A 9,283-nucleotide genomic window follows, 5' to 3' on the forward strand; every position below is an offset into this window, starting at 1 on the left:
TGAATGTGCTTCTACCCAACTTTTGGTGAATTGCTCCATGGACTAAGTACTATGAAGGCCTTGGACACTGGCCATACAGGGAAGATGGCATGCTCCAAGGGCTACCTCAGCACTTGATGTGAATGGGCCCTACCTCAAAATTACCTGTACCCTTGGGCTTAGGGCTGAAATACCCTGGTGGGAGAGGAAGCAAAGGATGGCCACCCCAAGACTGGAAATAGCCGTCATTGGACCTTAGGTGGGTTAGTCGGTGATCAATGAAAGGGGACCCAGAACCACCATCTATTTAGTACCCCAGTGCTCCCCTTGCATTAATCTGACAGGCCTTAATCCTGCAGGCAAGGATCTGTCCTTGAAAGAAATGGTACAGGAAGTTCCCGCCTGCCACCAATTCCCATGCTCAATGTAATCAAAGTTCAATCGAGAAACCAATCTGTACAAAACAGCAACTCATGGATCACAGCTCAAATTTGGCATATACTCACATTAACTCCTCATATCACCAGCCCCTTACATTCTGTGCCATTGGATAGATGATTGGTGTTATCAATGCAATCGCCTTACACCTCAGAGAGATGATTGACAATGACTTTCTTTTTTGTTTCTTTTGTTTTTTTGTTTGTTTTTGTGTTGTTGTTCTTGTTGGGTTTTGTTTCTACTATAATAAGACTATCCAAGTAAACCAGAGTCATTCAGAACCTGTGGACAAGCAGAAGGATTCTGGGCTCCTACTAGCCCCAATCCAAGAACAATCCAAGTTAGTTCTTGTACCATGTCCATGCTCGGCAGTCACCTTCATGAGAGATCACTGCAGATCAGGTGCTACAGCAAAGTGTGGTGAAGAAAGCAGATGGTGCCTGGCTATCAATTAGAATATTGTCTGGGGTCTCAAAGGCTTGGACTCAAACATGTAGACATCTAATGATGCATCAATTAAGTTCGCATTGAAGAAGCACCCCAGCCTGTGTGATCCAAAGATGATGATGATAACAAAATCGAAATATAATGAAGGAAACGTGTCAGAGCTTAAATTGTGAACACCTAATTTGTAGAAGGTGAGGGAGGATTTGGGAGCCCCACCCCCATCTGCAGAGCATTTAGTCAGATGAAGCCTCTGGCCGTTCCCCTGTGGCCACAGGGAACGGACTCAAACAGCTTTATTGTTAGACAGAGAATATTGTAAACTTGACTACAGTGGATCAAATCATGCTACAATATGAGACTTGGTTAGTTGACCTCCCTCTTGACCCAACTTGAATTTGCTCAAGGCTCAAATATTTCTCACTTGTTCCACGACAGAAATTTTTTCTCTGGCTTTTAAAATTTTGTTAGTTGTCTTTATTTTATCTGTATATTATTTTCTTTTTTCCTGTTTCATTTTGTTTTTGTTTTCACTGTTTCTGTTAGCTTTCCCCATTTCTGAAGCACAGGAGTGGAAGCATAGGGACACTAACTGATAAACCAACTGCAGTGGTTTATCAGGGATGCGGTGGGGGCGATGGGGCGAGTAGAATTGGTGGAATTAGGGAGCAAACAATGATTGTAGAAAGGGGGAGGGAGCATTAGAACTGATTGTGATTATGTATATACAATGCTCTAAAAATGATATTTAAATATGGAAGGTTATGATATATTAATATTATATCAAGAAAATTACAAATAAAAAGAGCAACCAAAATTGACCTATGGTTACCATGGGTGAAGAAGGTAGAGTATTTGTTTAGGGGATATTAAGTTTATGTTAATGGTGGTGGAACAATTTGGAAAAGGATATCAATAGTGGTTTACAAAACAAAGAGTATAATCAATAACACTGAATTATACATATAGAAGTTGTTGAAGTGGTGAATGTTTTGTTGTATATATTTTGGGCAAAATTTGAAAAAAATAATTACATGAATCACAATGAGTACAAGGAAGAAGAAAATGTTCTAAAATTGATTTTGGTAATGATTTTTGTGGTACAATTTTTGTTGATATGATTGAACTGTTGAATTGTATGAGACATGGCTGTATGGATGAACTGCCAATAAACTATTTTTAAAAAAGAACCCTAAGGCTAGAATTATCCAAAGAAAGAAAGAAAACTTACCTACTCCAAGGTAATCAAATCTCTCTTTATGTTTTCTCCAAGAATGCCCATAGCTTAAGTTTTTCAATTAGTCCATGATCCATCTTAAAGTAACCTACACAGCTAGTGAAAACAAGGGTCAAAGTATAGAGGAATCTCTAGTTGTTCGAGCACCATTCACTGAAAGACTTTCCTTTTTCCTTTGAGTGACTTTCATGACTTTTTCATAAATTAACTGACCCTATATGTGTGACTCTATTTCTGGATTATCTATTCTGTATCATAGATCTATTTACTTATCCTTATGTCAGTATTATACTGCTTCATAACTTTATAGTTTATATTGATATCAGTTTTAGAAGTCTTCTAATTTTTTTTATTTGTTGGGATTTTTAATCTATAGAAGGAATTGAAAAATTAGCAAGATTGGGTCTTCCAACCCAGGACATAATTTTTTTTAAATCATTTCAATGGGGGCTCATTAACTCTTAACCACAATCCATACATACATCAATTGTGTAAAGCACATTTGTACATTCATTGCCGTAATCATTCTCAAAACATTTGCTCTCCACTTAAGCCCCTGGCATCAGCTCCTCATTTTTCCCCTCCCTTGCTGCTCACCTCTCCCTCATGAACCATCGATAATTTATAAATTATTATTTTGTCATATCTTACACTGTCTGACGTCTGCCTTCACCCACTTTTCTGTTGCCCGTCACCCACCTGTAATTGGATCCCCCTTTCCACCCCACCCTCCTGGTATTGCCACTCTCACCACTGGTCCTGAAGGGATCATCTGTCCTGGATTCCCTGTGTTTTCAGTCCTATCTGTACCAGTGTACATCCTCTTGTCTAGTCAGATTTGTAAGGTAGAATTGGGATCATGATAGTGGGGAGTTGGTTGGGGGGAGGAAAGTTGTAGTTTCATATTTGCTACATGGCACCCTGACTGACTCATCTCCTCCCCATGACCCTTCCGTAAGGGAATGTCCAGTTGCCTACAGATGGCCTTTGGGTCTCCACTCTGCACTCCCCCCCTCATTCACAATGATATGATTTTTTGTTATTTGATGCCTGGTGCCTTATCTCTTCCACACCTCGTGATCACACAGTCTGGTGTGCTTCTTCCATGTGGGCTTTGTTGCTTCTCAGCTAGATGGCTGCTTGTTTACCTTCAAGCCTTTTAGACCCCAGATGCTATATCTTTTGCTAGCTGGCCACCATCAGTTTTCTTCACCACATTTGCTTATGCATCCATCTGTCTTCAACGATCTTATCAGGGAAGTGAGCACACAATTATATGACTTTTTGTTGTTCATTGATGCCTGATAACTGATCCTTTCAGCACCTCGTGATCACACAGGCTGGTATGCTTCTTCCATGTGGGCTTTGTTGCTTCTCAGCTAGATGGCCGCTTGTTTATCTTCAAGTCTTTAAGACCCTATATCTTTTATAGCTGAACTCCATTAGCCTTCTTCACCACATTTGCTCATTCACCTGCTTTGTCTTCAGTGATCATGTCAGGAAGGTTAGCATCATGTAATGCCAGTGTAATAGAGCAAGATATTCTTGCATTGAGGGAGTACTTTAGTGGAGGCCCAATGCCCAGGACATAATTTTTCTTTAGTTATATCATTTTTATTTCTTAGACAAGTTTTCATGTAGAGTTTCTTACATTTCTAAGTTTATTCTTAGGTTTTAATGTGGGTTTTTTTGCTGTTATTGTAAATTTTATTTTATTTCATTTTCAATTTTTTATTATAAGTAGAAAAAAATTCAGTGATATTTTAGAGATATAATTCGCAGCATTGTATTCAAGTTAATCTGCTCAGTCAATAATCAGTTACCACTAATAGTACTTCACTTACTATCTAATATAATTTATTCATTATTCTAGAGGATAATAAGGATAAGTCTGGGTTGGATTCCCATGTTTACCACAATAGCAAAAAATAAAACCTTACTGTATCAATACCTTAATCACAAAAGAACCTGAGGGAAATAGAGCTATGGTAGAAATATATTCCCACTAGAAATAAATCATGACTCATAATTTTTCAGGATTATATTTTTACATGGGTCTTTTGGGGGGCTGAGGTCTTAAAACTATTGCTTAATACAAATTACCTACCTCGCTCTACTCTACAACATAATGGGAATGAGACCGAGAGCCGTGATGACTCCTAGGGGCGCCTGTCATTGTGCTAGGGTACGAGTCTGTGCATCGCTCCCAGAGCCCTGCAGCCAGACAGTCCGTAGGAGGAGGGTGTCTCTAGGTGAGGGGAAGAGGAAATAGTTAGCAGGTAACTCCTGGGTCAGAGTCTCTAGAACAGGAATGTCTGTGTGTTTCCTGAGTCAGGGCTAGGAGAGAGATTCACAGTCTGGAAGAAGTGACAGAAAGTAAGAAACTGTGAAAACAATGAACAGGTTTCCCAACAGAGGACCCCCAAAAATCAAGGCCAGTTTGAAGATTTTCTTTGAGATAAGAGTACATGACTATGTTCTTCTATTTTCGTGTGAAAGCTGCGATGATCCTAAAAGAGGAAAGTAGGATCACAGATTGCCTCCCTGGTTCAATGAACACTGTTAGGGAGTCTGTATGCACGGCAGTGAGCCAGAGGCTGAGGAGAAAATCAAACTAAGATGTGGTACAGACTTGAAAGAGCAATTTGGTAGTAACCACAAGACCTCAACACCGAGAACACACATTCAGGGGACTTGGGCGTCCCCAGTTAGAGGGAAGGATTTGAGAAGGCATTCTCAGTCATCTCCTTTGGGCTCTAGCCATGACCCCTGTGTAGGTGAGGGGAGGTCATCTCTCAGTGTGCCCTGCCCAGACAATCCATGTCTTCCTTCTTTCTCTGGTGTTTGAGTCAGAACTTGCTCACAAGGGCCTGATGCATGTCTGTGGAATGGATGTGTTGTAGAAGGTTGGTGGCTCCAGAGTGAAGGGATGAGTTTTGAGAAAGGAGAGGTAACATGGTGGAGGTGAGTGGAAAGGGTTCCAATCAGAGGGCAGAAGTAAATATAGGCCAACAGGCAAATCTAGTGGTGACGAAGACCTTGGACCAGAGTGGCTTGAGTGGGAATAATGACAAAGAAGATATCCTGAAGTGACAAAAGACCTTGCTCATTGTGCCCGTAGTAGATAAAAGAGGAAAGCATCCAAAGCAATTGCTCGGTTCTTGGCCTAGATGGTGTAGCGAGCACCAACGAGCTCACGGACTCAAGACGAGAGCTTAAAGTACTCTGTCACAGAAGTTAGTCTGTGGAATTGAAGAACTACATTCTTTCCCTACTTTTCTCTTAAGTACCAAGCGGTCTACCAAGTTCAACCACAACATTTGACAGAATAATGAATAACTCAGAACTTACTGCCAGGGTTGATGCCAACTCATGGTGATCCTAAGGACAGAGCGAACCAGCCCTATGGGTTTCCGAGACTGTAACTTTTTATTGATCTGGAATGTTGTTTTATGGGATTAGAATGCCTTATCTTTCTCTTGGATGAATAACTCGAAGGTCTTAAATAACTTTAAAGGAGGCAAACTTTCTAGAAAGTAGAGTGATAAAGCAAATGTCACAATGTGGTACAAACATCACATGCCTCCTGCCCCAGCCCTTTGCCATAAAAATGTGAGGTTGAACGTCAAAATGGAAAGAAAGCTCTTAGATGTCTTCCTTAAGTTTTCTTCTTGTGCTCTGGTCTGTAAGCAATCAAGATGGAGAAAGATGCTATTCCAAAGAAGAAAGTCTGTATGAGCCAGAGTGGCCGAGCCCGGCCATTTGTGATGCTTTTATACTTGCATACTACCATGGCATTCGAACTCTCCCGCATGAATCAGCCAGGCGAGCCAATACCATTGTACATGAGAGTCTGATCATGGTCCACCAAGTACTAAGTGAAGGGGCCCAGAGGACCAAGGCTCTGGGAACTCTCTTGGACCAAGGCTCAGGGGAATACCCTGAGGCCAAAAGACAACCCACGTGTAGTAGCCCATAGAGAGCGTAATGACCATGAACCAGAACAGACGGCCCCTCTGGAAGTAGGTCACCTCGGCTGATCCTTTCCCCATTGCGGGAGCACCTCTCAGAAACTCCAGTGACGTTGAAAGGTTATATTCCATGGCTTTGATAATTCACTTGTCCTAATACTGTGTAGAAACCTTTGCGTTTCCTCTGTGACGAATCACATCATCTAGAAATACAGAAATAATTTTATTATTTCAATTTTAATTGTTAGGCTATTTCTTGTTCATGCCTTACTGACTAGGATCCTCAGCAAAGTGTTGGTTAGAGGGGTGTGTTCATCTGAGCAGATTAGAGAAACAAATCCAGGGAGGCTCATAAGTGTGTAAGAAAGAGCTTTATAGAAGAGTAGTTGTACAGTAGAAAACGTCCCAGCCCAGTCCAGGTCAAGGCCGTAAGTCCAATGTTAGCACATCTATCTGATACCAATCTATAAAGCCCTCTTCAGACTCATGAAACACATGCAATGATGCTGAATGCAGGAAGATCACAGGCCAGTGGATGCAAAGTCTTGATCTCAGGCGGTAGAAGCATCTCAGCGCTGGCAGTAGTCTCCCTGGGGCTCCTCCAGCTCCCAGGGCACAGGCTCTGTTCAGTGTAGCGCCATGTGTCTTGTCCGTAGAGCATCTCACAGGGAGTGAGTCTTGTCAGTAGAGAGTCTCACAGGGAGTGAGCGGAGAGAGAGTGTGTCTCCAGCCTCCAGGGAGGAATACATGAGTTCCTAGAATCTTCAGAGGAATATTATGCCCACACAGAGGCCTCATTGGCTATGACCTGATTGACACCTGCACTCTTAATCCTGGTAAATTGACTAATGATTTTATAACTACCACAAGGGGTATAAGCAATCCTGACCTTAGGAGATAGGCATTGAATATTTCATCATTAAGTTTAGGTCTGTCTGCAGATTATTTTTCTCTTTAAGATTTTTAAAAATCATTTTATTGTGGCCTCCTACAACTCTTATCACAATGCACACATCCATCCATTGTGTGAAGCACATTTATACATTTGTTGTCATCATCATTCTCAAAACATTTTCTTTTTATTTGAATCCTTGGTCTCAGCTCCTCACTTTTCCCCAACCCTCTTTCACCCTCCCTCCCTCACAAACCCTGTTTCAATGCTGTTGCTCCCATTCATGATGTAGTGCAATCATTTAAACAAACAAACAAACAAACACAGTTGCTGCTGAGTCTATTTCAACTCATCACATCCTCAGGTACCATCGAGTACAATTGCCCACGGCGTTTCTATGATCACCAGAAGCACACCACAGATCTTTCTTCCAGGGCACCTCTCTTGTTGGTCTCCAGCTCTCCAACTCACTGCTATCGAGTCAATTCCAACGCAGAGCGACCCAGCAGACCAGGCTAGAGATGACCCTGTGGGTTTCCAAGTCTCTAAGTCTTTGCTGGAATAGAAGCCTCATCGTCTCCTGCAGCACAGACGGTGCTTCCGAACGACTGCCTTCCAAGTCAACCGTCCAATGAGCAGCTCCTTGTGCCAGCAGGGCTTCTTGCTGGCATTCTGAGTTGCTGACAAGTCGGCCCTGACCCACAGAGACCCTGCGCACAACTGACAGAAACACTGCCCAGTCCCAAGCCCTCCTCACCAATGTTCTGATGTTGAGCCTGTTGGCTGCAGCCCCTGTGTCAGTCCTTCTCACTGAGACGTGTTCTCATGACAGATTTTTTTCTTAATGAGCTCGTGTCTGTCTTCTTAATTTGCTGTAAATTGATCAGCATTTTCCTTTCTTTTGATATCTTGACTATGTCTTAATATTTTTCAAATGCTTTTTCTATACCTATTGAAATGATAATATTCTTTTCAATGTTGGAGTGCACTGATTGATTTAAATATAAATATTAAAACAACGTGGAATTCCTAGGACAAATCCTATTCTTATCCTTTTATTTATAGATTTATGGTTTCTTTGATAATATTTTGTTTAGAATTTTTGTATCATTAGATTGTCTTTTTGTCTTTTTGTAATATTCTCAGATTTTTATATAATGGTTATGTTGGACTCATAAAATAAGTTACAAAGCATTCCCTCTTTCTCTGTAGAATTTGTGTACAATTGAAGCGCCTTGAATATTTTATAGAGTTCGCCAGAGAATCCATCTGGATTTGGGATATGTTTTGTAGGAAAGTTTTGAATCAATAATTAAATTACTTTACCAGTTACTGCAAGATATGGACAAAGCTAAAGAACTTTATGCTTGGCAAACTCAGTCAATCTTAGAAAGATAAATGTTTAATATCATCGTTTTTATAAGTAAAAGCAAAAAAATGGAAAAGTGCTTTATACACCAATAGGAAAGATTGATAACTAGGAGGAGACCAGGGATGGGGGTTGGAACAGGGAGAGAGGAATGGTAGGTTATTGAGGGAGGAAGTGTGTGTGTGTCGGGGGAAGAACCACATGGATGGAGGGTTTAACAGTACATTGTTGTTGATTACATTTTTGAGATGGACTGTGTAAATATATGAGGGGGTAGCCCCGGAAAAAAAAAAAAAAGCTCCACTGGCTGGAGCTTTCCTAGTATTGCAATTTTCCTGCTGGGCGAGCATCCGGCAACTTGCTCTGAGCTAGAGCACGGAGTGGTTTTGCCAGGGAAGGCTCTCTCTCGTCACAGTTAATTTTTTCATAAAAGCATTTTCCTTTGAACCTCATTTTTTGTGATGGCTGATTTAAGAGAACAGTGTGTGGCTGTGAAATTTTGTTTCCTACTTGGGGAAAAAAATGTCTCAGAAACTACTGTGTTGTTGAACACAGCTCACAAGGACAAGTGTTTTGGGGAAAACAAGTGTGTGAGTGGTTTCCTCATTGCAAAAAAAGCGAGATGTTGATTGATGACAAGCCTCACTCTGGACTTCCGTCAACTTCCCAAATGGAGAAAAGTGTTGAACTCATTTGGAGTTCTTTCCACAGGTCAGACTGTTAATCTAGCTTTTTTATTTAGAGGTTCTGAAGAGGTTGCATAGCAGTGTGTGACAAAAAGTCCTGATTCATGGCAGACAGGGGACTGGTTTTGCCATTATGACAATGTACCATCTCATGCACCCATGTCATCGAGCCAGTTTTGGGTAAAAAAATAGCATGCCTCTCTTGCCTCATGTACCTGACCTTACTCCTTGCGACATCTTTTTATATCCTCGAGTGTAGAGGGACAT

General features: G+C 41.2%; 1 pseudogene; it reads right to left on the minus strand.

Annotated features, from left to right (window-relative positions):
* Positions 1-5,756: 5,756 nt before the first annotated feature.
* On the minus strand, positions 5,757-6,150 carry LOC142435458 (transmembrane protein 254 pseudogene; annotated as a pseudogene).
* Positions 6,151-9,283: the final 3,133 nt, after the last annotated feature.

The sequence above is a fragment of the Tenrec ecaudatus genome, chromosome 1 (genome assembly GCF_050624435.1).
Source record: "Tenrec ecaudatus isolate mTenEca1 chromosome 1, mTenEca1.hap1, whole genome shotgun sequence".
Lineage (NCBI taxonomy): Eukaryota > Metazoa > Chordata > Mammalia > Afrosoricida > Tenrecidae > Tenrec > Tenrec ecaudatus.